The following is an 8,361-nucleotide window of genomic DNA, read 5'->3' on the forward strand; positions in this document are numbered from 1 at the left end:
AAAACCGAGTGCATCACAGTATGTAGTACGTGTATATGCACACATTTGCGTGTAAAAAGGAGGGGAGTTTTTAAAAAACGTTATAGTTAGATTTGCCTGAATGTACATGAAATGTCTCTAAAGGCTCACAGGGATTGATCTACCCACAGCGAGAACTGGGTGCCTGGGGTCAATGGTCAAAGGGAAATTTTTGCAGCATGAAATACATAAAAGGGACATTTTTGTGTGTTAATTCCCTGAAATGAGAGCAGGAGGGGGAAAAGAAATACACTGATATAGGGGTTCAATTACCAACACCAACAAAATGGTCAAGTGTGAGACACCGAGTCGTGTCCTACTTACAAGGGCAGCCCTACTCAGCATCAGCAGATCAGTGGCCTGTGGAAGTGCAGCCCCAGCATTGTCAGCTGCTGGTATCCAAAGGGAAACAGGTGGCCATGGGATGAGGGTGGAGGTCAGTGTGACTGGAGGGCAGGGCCTTGTGAGTGGTGGGGTGCAGAGGGGAAGATATGGCAGGCACCATTACAAGCTGACTGACCTATCTGCCTTTCCCAAGTCCCTGTCCCCGGCTGCCTTCCTTTGTGGAGGCTGGAAAAGATAAATCACTCACTTACTCAGCCTACTGTGAAGGTAGGCGTGGCCTTTTTTTTTTTTTTGAGACAGAGCCTCAAGCTGTCCCCCTGGGTAGAGTGCTGTGCCATCACAGCTCACAGCAACCTCCAACTCCTGGGCTCAAGCTAGTCTCCTGCCCCAACCTCCCAAGTAGCTGGGACCACAGGTGCCTGCCACAACACCCAGCTATTTTTTTTGGTTGCAGCCGTCATTGTTGTTTGGCAGGCCCAGGCTGGATTTGAACCCGCCACCTTAAAGGTGTATGTGGCTGGCGCCTTAGCCACTTGAGCCACAGGCGCCGAGCCAGGAGTGGCCATGTTGAGAGAAGATACCAGGAAAAAGTGAGGTCTAAGAGAATGAGGTCTCTCAAGAAGGCCCAAGGACACGCCTGCCAGGTCTTCCCCCATGGCCTCTCAGCTCTTAGGAGGCAGTAGAAACTTCCTGGGACCTAGAAACTAAGACTTCTGTAAAGTCCACGGTTCTGTAAAAGCTGGAGCCCGCTTCTCCAGCTTGATTCAAACTGATCAATAAGAAAGGGCCAGAATTTTTGACTGGAGATAAAAGGAGGAAGCTGAGCCAGTCAGGGAGTGTGGCCCTTTTGGACTCTGGTCTGCAGTTGCTCTGCCAGCTGGAACAAACCTCTACCTCTTTTTTTTTTTTAATTTTTTTTGCAGTTTTTGGCCAGGGCTGGGGTTGAACCCTCCCCCTTTAGTATATGGGGCCAGCGCCCTACTCCTTGAGCCACACATGCTGCTCAATTTTTCTATTTTTTGTAGAAACGAGGTCTCATTCTTGTTCAGGCTTGTAGGAGACACCTGAAAAGAAACACGTTGGTAAAAAGGGAATGGGGAAGGGATTGGTCTCTCATTAAGAGGCACTAGAGCACCCAGGTACATATATCATTGCTCGGCAGTCATCACAGTGGTGGTATAAATATAAACAGCCACAGAAGAAGCTAGTCGAGGCTCCCACTAAGACTGACTGCTGCATCTTTGAGGCACTCTGGCACCTCTGACCTCACTGAGACAATTGGCTCCTCCTGATTGGGAGCTTTACCTGACTGAGACAACGGGGTCCCCGGCACTTATGGGGAGCCATACCCTGAGCAAGCTTGTACAGTGGTCTGCGTCCTGGCAGTTTCACGGGCTGGGGCCAGTGACCTAGCATCCCGGCTCCAACACAGGTTGGTCTCCAACTCCTGAGCTCAAGCAACCCAGGTGTGAGCAAGGCCAGGGAGAGACATTTGTTTGGAGGGAAGAGTCCTGAGCATGTGTCCAGCATAGTAGCCAGATTACTGAGCCTGTACTCCTGAAGGATGAGGCCCTGTGGCCTTGGTTATGGAGCTAGGTATAGCCACAGTGACTCCATCTCAGATCTGCTGTCCCCTTTGCCACCTATGTAACATAGTAGTTGTATGGGTCAGAAGCATGCAGGTTCCAGTTTTCCTGCTTAGTTAAGGTATATTTAGATTACCTGTGTGACCACCCTGGAGGTTATGACTACCTTCCAGACTTCCTGAGGCAAACAGTCAACCACTGTGACTAAGAGGGAACTGGCTGCCGTAAGGCAGTGCTCTGAGGGCAAAGGGCCCCAGTGGGTTCGTTGGAGGAATGACTGAATGGAATAGGAATCTGATTGGAAGGGGATGAAACACAGCCTACACGTAAAGGAATAACCACAGAGAAGGGTGAGTTGTTTCAACCTCCCCTCCATGCTGGAGCTGTTTTCTTTCAATAAACGCCTTCCTCTGCTAATTATTTTTTGCATCGCTGGGACTCAGCAGGAACTCAGAGGGAGGTGCCCCGCGTTTCATCTTGGGTGCCCGGGCGAGGAAGAGCAATCTTCGGCTGTACAGACGCTCACTGCGGACTCCGTGTTTTGGACTCACCACTGTGAGTCATCCCGACCTCCTACTTCTTTAGTTATTGTTATTGTTTATGCTCCCATCCCTCTTCGCTGCCAGGACAGCCCGATTTCCAGGAGTTGGGTCGCGACGTCACCAGCCCAGCTGTCTCTTGGGGACTCAGCGTGGGAATGACCTGGGTCCTGTGCTCCCCAGAGGCGCGCGCTCTCCTGCTGCCTGTCGCGGCGTTTAGGTGGGTGACAGACTCCGGGTGAGGCGTGGGGGCGTTTTCGCTTCCCTTTTTCCAACATAGAGAGTTGGAGGGTCCCTTCCTTCCGCCCCGCCTGCACCAGGCGGGCCGAGGGCGCGCGGTCCCCGCTCCTTCCCGCCCTAGAGGGTCTTGGCGCGCTGGCTTTTCCATCCCCCACCCCCCGCTGTGTTCATCCCACTCCCCCAGTGAACACTGTCGCCTGTTTAATCCGGGACAGCTGGGCGGACGGTGGCGTGCCCTCTGACCTGTAAGAACGCGTCCTCCGAGACGCCCGGTGCACCTTCGACGGGCGGGCCCCCAGGTACCCGCCGACCACGCTGCCCCTCAGTCGCCACGCCTGGCGGGCGGCACAGGAAACCCAGGGCTCTCGGGATGCGCCCTCTGCCCTCCAGAGTGTTGCGCTTTCCTTCTTCAGGCAAATTACCACCAGGACACCGATCCGTGCCGGGAATTCTGTAATTGGATGATACGCACACGGATAAAATGGAGTCCTGTCTAGGGTCGCAGCCCTGGGAGGGAGGTCCGCACACCGGGCCTCGGGTCTCCCGCGGAGGCTGCTCCCCCCCTCCACGCCCCCCAGGGGGACGGCGGAGAGCAGGGCCGGGGGAGGCGGGGGGGGTGGGCCGCGGGGCGCTCATCAGCCGGCTCCACTCCCTCTGCGTCCGGGGGTCGGGGAGGAGGACGTGCGCCCCAAACGGCGTCTGTCCGATGTTCTTCCTATAGGTGAGAAACTCTTCCTCCACCGGACGGACGAGACTTCCCCCGAGGCTGCAGGCTGAAGCCCTGGGAGCTCCTGGACCCCGAAACGTATAAGAAAAGGCAGCTGCTCTGCACTGAGGCGTGGCCGCAGAACTCCAGGGACAGGGAGAAGCGGTGTTAATTAAACACCGGTGTTTATTTAAAGCGGTGTTAATTAAACAGGGAGTGTTAATTATCACGCCATTTTGCAACTGGATTTGTTTTGCAGAAAATTAGGTAACTGGAGTGAGGTCCCATTTGTTTAAAAAGAATTTTTTTTTTTTTGCCCTGAGGAAAATGCCGCTTTATGTTAAAAAATAATAAGGCTTACACCCCACTGGGAAGGAAACGGAGGGCCATAGGTGCCCCCCTACCCACCACTTTCGCAGCGGCCCCTGCTTCGAGCTCGCCTCCGCCTCACCCGACCTGTAACTGAGACTCAGGTGCCTGCCTGGAAACTTCCTTCTGGGTTTATACCAGTCTTTGTGCCTATGCAGGTAGTGACTGGTTAATTCCCTCCCGCACGCATGTTCCTTTTTCTTTACCTGATCTGAAGCAAATTAAAAGTGATTTAGCCCCGCCGGCCGCCCGCCTCGTTCCTGCTCCGCCCATGTCCGGGTCAGCGCAACCTTCTAGTCCCGCGATGGCCGCGCTCACCCAGACCACAGTGCCAGAAGCTGCAGCAGCGGTACCGCGAGCACGGCTCCCAGCTCCACCTGCGCAGCCTTCTCGAAGCCAACAAGGAGCGCTTCAGCCATTTCAACACCTCAACACCAACCATGGGCATATTCTGGTGGATTACTCCAAGAACCTTGTGACGGAGGAGGTGATGAAGATCCTGGTGGACCTGGTCAAGTCCAGGGGTGTGGAGGCTGCCTGGGAGCGCATGCGCAATGGCAAGATCAATTATACTGAGGATCCGCCAGTATTACACGTGGCCCTGCCGAACCAAACACACCCATTCTGGTGGATGGCCAGGATGTGATGCCAGAGGTCAACAGAGTCCTGGACAAGATGCAAACTTTCTGCCAGCGTGTGCAGAGTGGTGAATGGAAGGGGTACACAGGCAAGGCTGTCATGGACGTCATCAACATTGACATCAGAGGCTCCGACCTGGGGCCCCTCATGGTGACTGAAGCCTGCAAGCCATACTCCTCAGAGGGTCCCCCGGTTCTGGTTTGTCTTCAACATTGATGGAACCCACATTTTCAAAACCCTGGCCAACCTGAGCCCGGATTCTTCCCTGTTCATCATTGCCTCCAAGACGTGTACCACCCAGGAGACCATCAAGAATGCAGGAACGGCTCGGCGCCTATAGCTCAACCGGCTAAGGCGCCAGCCACGTACACCTAAGGTGGCGGGTTCGAATCCCCAGCCCGACCCGCCAAACAACAATGACGGCTGCAACCAAAAAATAGCCGGGCGTTGTGGCGGGCGCCTGTGGTCCCAGCTACTTGGGAGGCGGAGGCAGGAGACTCGCTTGAGCCCAGGAGTTGGAGGTTGCTGTGAGCTGTAATGCCACGACACTCTACCCAGGGGGACAGCTTGAGGCTCTGTCTAAAAAAAAAAAAAAAAAAAAAAAATGCAGGAACAGTGAAGGAGTGCTTTCTCCTGACAGCCGAGGATCCCTCAACAGTTGCAAAGCACTTTGTTGCCCTGTCCACCAATACAGACAAAGTGAAGGAGTTTGGGATGGACCGTGCAAAAATGTCTGAGTTCTGGGATTGGGTGGGAGGACGCCACTCCCTCTGGTCAGCCATCGGACTCTCCATTGCCCTGCACATGGGTTTTGGCAACTTCCAGCAGCTGCTCTCAGGGGCTCACTGGATGGACCAGCACTTTCACACGAAGCCTCTGGAAAAGAATGCCCCTGTGCTGCTGGCCCTGCTGGGCGTCTGGTACATCAGCTGCTTTGGGTTTGAGACCCACACCATGCTGCCCTACGGCCAGTGCCTGCACCGCCTTGCTGCTTACTTCCAGCAAGTAGAGGGCTATGTTTCTGTCCCCACTCAAGGGTAACATGGAGTCCAACAGGAAGTACATCACCAAGTCCAGTGTTCGTGTGGACCACCAGACGGGCCCCACTGTGTGGGGGGAGCCAGGGACCAATGGCCAGCATGCCTTCCACCAGCTCATCCACCAACGCACCTAGATGATACCCTGTGACTTTCTCGTTCTGGTCCAGACCCAGCACCCAGAACAGAAGGGTTTGCATCACAAGATCCTCCTGTCCAATTTCTTGACCCAGACAGAAGCCCTGATGAAGCCGAAATCTACAGATGAAGCCTGGAAGGAACTCCATACCGCAGGAAATAATCCAGAGGACTTGGAGAAGCTGCTGCTGCACAAGGTCTTTGAAGGAAATCGCCCAGCCAACCCTATCATGTTCACGAAGCTCACACCATTCATCCTTGGAGCCTTGATCGCCATGAACGAGCACAAGATCTTTGTTCAGGGCATCATCTGGGACACAACAGCTTTGACCGGAGGGGAGTGGAGCTGGGAAAGCAGCTGGCTAAGAAGATAGAGCCTAAGCTCGATGGCAGCACTCCAGTAACCTCGCATGAGTCTTCCACTGATGAGCTGATCAACTTCATCAAACGGGAGTACGAGGCCGTAATCTAACACGCTCACCTCAGCTGCAGCCCCTGTGGTGACCACTGCCTCTTGTCCCTCCTCTCCAGAGCCTGCTCTGCATGGTCCTGCCTCTCCTTCCCCAGAGCACCCTCTGCTTGAGGGCTTGGACCAGTAGCCGTTTGGGAGATGCTGATCTGGAATTGTCACCTCAACCCCCTCCACATCCATCCACTGTCTTCCTGGTTTACAACTGGCTGACGTGTTTCAGTGCAGCTGTTTCTTCTGACCTGTGTTCATATCCTAGGTAGAAAAATAAAGATGCCACAAAGGAGATTGTAAAAAAAAAGTGATTTAGCGGCCAGGCGGGTGGCTCACACCTGCAATCCCAGCACTCGGGAGGCCCAGGGGGGTGGATTGCCTAGGCTCACAGGTTCGAGACTAGCCTGAGCCACAGCAAGACCCCGTCTCTAAAAATAGCCAGACATTGTGGTAGCTGCCTATAGTCCCAGCTACTTGGGAGGTTGAAGCAAGAGAATTGCTTAAGCCCACAGCTGTGAGCTGTGACCCCACAGTACTCTACTAAGGGTGACATAGTAAGATTCTATCTCAAAAATAACATAAAAGTTATTTAGGTAAATTTTCTTATGATCCTGACAAATATATTGAAGTCCAAACATTTGTCCAAACTGATGATTTAACTTAGAAAGATATGTTGTGTTTTGCTTTGTTTTGTTTTTTGAGACATAGTCTCACTATGTTGCCCTTGGTAAAGTGCTGGAGTGTCACAGCTCACAGCAACCTCAGACTCTTGGGCTTAAGCCATTCTCTTGCCTCAACCTCCCAACTAGCTGGGATGACAGGCGCCTGCCACAATGCCCAGCTAATTTTTGTTGTAGTTGTCATTGTTGTTTAGCTGGCCCAGGCTGGGTTGGAACCTACCAGCCTTGGTGTATATGGATGGTGCCATAACCACTGTGCTACAGGTGCCAGCCAACTTAGAAAGATATGTTGATAGAAAAGAAGGCATACTCAGTGGGTGACACATGTGGCTCAGTGGGTAGGGCACTGGCCCCATATACCAAAGGTTGTGAGTCCAAACCTGGCCCTGGCCAAACTGCAACAAAAATATGGCCGGGCACTGTGGGGGGTGCCTGTAGTTCCAGCTACTTGGGAGGCCGAGGCTGAGGCGAGAGAATTGCCTAAGCCCAAGAGCTGGAGGTTGCTGTGAGCTGTGATGTGACAGAACTCTACAGAGGACAATAAAGTGAGACTCTGTCTCTAAAAAAAAAAGAAGAAGAAGAAAGAAGAAGCCATATTCAGTAAAATAAGTTAAGAAGGTTTATTCTGAGCCAAAATTGAGGAACACGACCCAGAGCCACACCCAAGAAGCCTTAGCATGGGGACTCATAGTGGTGGGGTTATGGTTTGGTTTTATACATTTTAGGGAGACAGGGATTATAGGTGAGGTCATAAGTCACTAGGTGTTAAACACACATTGCTTTGGCCCCCAAAGATGGAACATCTGGAAATGGGGGGGATTAAAAGTGATGGGTAGATTTAAAGAATCTTTGGTTCACAGTTGGCTGAAAAAGTTAGGCTCTGTCCAATAGACCAGGAGCTGTGAAAGGAGAGCTTCAGATCAGGGTGTGGTAATCCAAGGCAAACACAGATGCTCAGTCCCCAGTGGTTTGTTGTGTATGTTGAGGACCTGTAGGAAGGTCTTACCTGGCCTCACCCCTGTTGATGAGCACCAAGGACATCTCTAGAAGGGGAGGGGGGACGAGGAGGCCTGTCTGAAGATCTCCTCTCCTGCCAAGCAACTCAGTTTTAGGGATCCTCTTGGTCAAGAGGGGATCCAGTCAGTCTGCGCTGAGGGGAAAGCGTAAGATTTTATTTTAGTTCACACATATGATGTTACTGCTAAGTCAAACCCTAACTCTGACCAAGCATCATGTGACCCTGGCAGCACCCAGAGTTTATGGGGACAATTGGTACATGAATCAAGTGACCCCATGTCACCAGCTGAAAGGGCTAGTTACCCAACAGGCGATCAAGCTGTTCCTGAGGGTGAACCTCAGTGGGAAGTGCCTGGCTCTGCCTTACGGTCCTCCCAGAACTACCAAAGGAACCAGAGCTGCTGCCGTATGTCCGGCTGCTTAGCAGGTGCTTATGTACTCACCAGAAGCCTGTGAATTATACTGAATAGGCCACTGTTACTCAAGAGAAAGATGAAAACCCATAGGCCTTTTTGGAACAACTGATGTATGTCTTAAGGAAATTCACCACCTCTAACTCCTAACTTAGTGGAAGGGAACTTTTT

The 8,361-nt window shown here is 52.6% G+C and overlaps 1 long non-coding RNA gene and 1 pseudogene across 3 annotated transcripts; one reads left to right on the forward strand and one right to left on the reverse strand.

Moving 5' to 3' along the window:
• Positions 1 to 1,433: 1,433 nt before the first annotated feature.
• On the reverse strand, positions 1,434 to 4,221 carry LOC111725679. Of its 2 annotated transcripts, XR_002773693.1 has the most exons (4): positions 4,122 to 4,221; positions 3,843 to 4,014; positions 2,972 to 3,519; positions 1,434 to 2,692 (listed from the first exon to the last, which is right to left on the reverse strand). It is a non-coding gene; the product is annotated as an uncharacterized LOC111725679 (long non-coding RNA). The 2 variants fall into 2 exon arrangements; XR_002773692.1 differs by lacking the exon at positions 4,122 to 4,221 and having other exon boundaries at positions 3,843 to 4,108.
• On the forward strand, positions 4,108 to 6,089 carry LOC100940942 (annotated as a pseudogene). The gene is made up of 3 exons (XR_002773691.1): positions 4,108 to 4,774; positions 5,059 to 5,447; positions 5,479 to 6,089. The product of XR_002773691.1 is annotated as a glucose-6-phosphate isomerase-like (transcript).
• The last annotated feature ends 2,272 nt before the right edge of the window (positions 6,090 to 8,361 follow it).

The sequence above is a fragment of the Otolemur garnettii genome, unplaced genomic scaffold, assembly GCF_000181295.1.
Source record: "Otolemur garnettii isolate 467f Iridium unplaced genomic scaffold, OtoGar3 scaffold00046, whole genome shotgun sequence".
Taxonomy (NCBI): domain Eukaryota; kingdom Metazoa; phylum Chordata; class Mammalia; order Primates; family Galagidae; genus Otolemur; species Otolemur garnettii.